Source organism: Bombus pascuorum, chromosome 2 (genome assembly GCF_905332965.1).
Source record: "Bombus pascuorum chromosome 2, iyBomPasc1.1, whole genome shotgun sequence".
NCBI lineage: Eukaryota > Metazoa > Arthropoda > Insecta > Hymenoptera > Apidae > Bombus > Bombus pascuorum.
Window position 1 is genome coordinate 3878681 of NC_083489.1, and position 2978 is coordinate 3881658.

Consider the following 2978-nt stretch of genomic DNA (forward strand, 5'->3'; position numbering starts at 1 on the left):
AATAGTTTTGACAGTGTTTTCATATCTTTTTTAGACCTCAGTTATATGTAAATAGTGTGAAATTTCAAGTCATATTTTAATGGTATTATAAACAATTTAAAAGATATATCAGTTTTTACACAGTTATGATTTTACAATTGTATATAAAAGTAATATTAGGGTTATTTTTCCAAATCGTGCAGCGATGTCAGAATTTCTCGGAGAAACGTTTATTTCTGTAAATGCGTACCATATGTGTGTTGCATCATGCCACTGCAAGTAGTACCAGGAGAAGCTATTACTCTACGGTAAACTGTGAACAATTGCAATCTAAACAACTGCATAAGCTATTCGTAATAACAGTTAACGTTTCCACGAAGCATATTTCATTCACCAAGACCTTGATTGCTTTGAGATTTACGCTTTGTTTTCTATCTGCCCATAAACGCAGCTGCATACTTACTCAGATCAATTACTTTCATCTATTCTTGGACCTTTACAAAAATTCGATTCTTCGATTCTTCGCGTAGATATGTCTGAATTATTTCCGCAGTATAGTATTTACAAAATAAAACGATTACGATAAATGTGTAAGAGGTAATACACCAGCCGTCAATTATCCGATCGAAATTTTCAAACGAAAAGAGAATTACAAAATGGAATATTAAGAACAACAAGTTTTAACAAAAATCAAATCAATTAATCAAAAATCAACAAGTAATTTTTAAAAACTGCCATCGATGTCTCCGCGTGATCATTGAAATTAACATTCAAATTTCATCCTCTGTTTAAGATTTAAAAAATCAAAATTTTCAGACGAAAAGAGAATTAGAAAATGGAATATTAAGAACAAAAATCAAATAATACAGAAATACAAGTAATTTTTAAGAACTGCCATCGATGTCTCCGCGTGATCATTGAAATTAATATCCAAATTTCATCCTCTGTTTAAGATTTAAAAACTCAAAATTTTCAGACGAAAGGAGAATTACAAAATGGAATAGTAAGAACAACCAGTTTTAACAAAAATCAAATAATATAGAAATACAAGTAATTTTTAAGAACTGCCATCGATGTCTCCGCGTGATCATTGAAATTAACATTCAAATTTCATCCCCTGTTTAAGATTTAAAAAATCAAAATTTTCAGACGAAAGGAGAATTACAAAATGGAATAGTAAGAACAACCAGTTTTAACAAAAATCAAATAATACAGAAATACAAGTAATTTTCAAGAACTGCCATCGATGTCTCCGCGTGATCACTGAAATTAATATCCAAATTTCACCCTCTGTTTAAGATTTAAAGCGAATAGATAGGTTGATCAAATTTTGGAATTGTATCTTTATTTTATTTATTTATTGCCTAAATGGAAGAATAATGTCGAGTAGGAATAGTGCTATTGAAAATCTCGAAATACTTTCAAAAATGATATTACAATTCTATCGTTCTTCTTAAGTGTGAAACCCCAGTTTCTATTATTATACAAACCTGTCCAACCATCAATGTGCACACAACCACGATAAAATGCAATTTCATACGTAATCTTACGTAATCCATATGGAAGAAGGATGAAGGCGTGCGTAAAAATGGCCACGTGTAAGAAGTCTGAAACTCGTTGCCGTAATGTTTTCATCGGGAATATTGCAGCCGATGCCCCCGGCCACCCCCGTATCCATACCTTATCCCGAGTTTCTCTACCGCGTGGCGGAGAACGAACGCATTATTCGCGGAAACGATCCTTCCTTTCGCCTCGCGGCCACGAAGAAAAGGGCCGAGTTCTCTCGCGGCGAAAAACCAGCTAGAAGAAGACGCGACGCGAGGAAAAACGGCCAAGAGAGGATTACGGTGATGTAGGCGATGCTATTGGTTGAACGAGGAGGGAAGCGTATCTCTAGCGTGGAAACGGAACAAAGAGGAACGAAACGAGGGACGAAGGCGGCGGAGAGGACAGAGACGGAAAAACGGGATCCGCCGGCTAAGGGTAGTTATTATAATAAATTTGTCGGGGATTTAAGAAGCGGAAACAATTCAGAACTGCGAGTGACTCTAAGGATGTGCTTATCGTTGCTTTTATTCAAATGGGAGTGGAAGGCGACGAGCTGCGCCGGATGCGACCTGCATCTCCGACTCGCTTTTTCTGCTTCTATCCCCACCTACTATCTTTTCTCTGTTTTCAGTCGCTTCTGTTCGCCTTCCTCTTCCTCGTGCCTGAGAGATGGGAAAAGCGTTTTCAAAGTGGAAGAAGTGCTTCTGCTTGCGGAGAGAAATCGAATGTGGAGTTTTTTACGGACGTTGATTAGTCGTTACATGGAAATATTACGTTTGGAAAGTTTATAGAGAAATTTCAGTAGGATTTGAAGAAAGCATATTTTTGTAGAATTTATATTTTTTAAAGTAAATTACGTATCGTTTCTTTTAAGTGGAAGCAGAATTTATTCAAACTTATCTTAAAAGTCGAGAATTCGTTAATACATATTCTTAAGAAGCTAATCCTTTCCGAAAGTTTTTGATAGAACTTATCAATTATCAAAAATGCTGCAAATCTTCCGAATAGCCGAATAATTGATTTTAGATGAGTTCAGAATGGGAGACGTTCGTTTAATGATTATCGTTTATTGGGATAGAGCAAGCATTGTTACCGAGAGATTTAAATTATTAATATATAGAAAGTGAGATACTAGAAACATTCTTTGCTACAGAATCATGACGTATTTCTTGTTCTTTTTGTTTGTCCCAATTTTACTAAATATACCTATTTCCTCATTCACTTTACACTAACGCAGGAAGTAAATCTCTTCATTATGGAAGATTCATTCGAATATAGCTACAACAATAAAAAGAAAAAAAAGAACAAGCGCTGGCCAATTGTAAAATCGTGCACGTACATTCCCTACATTAATTTACAGTTTCTCATTATCCGACACATAAGCATAGCAGTAGATAAACAGCAACATTAGCTTTTAAATAATCGTACAAAATACCTAACCACTTCTATTT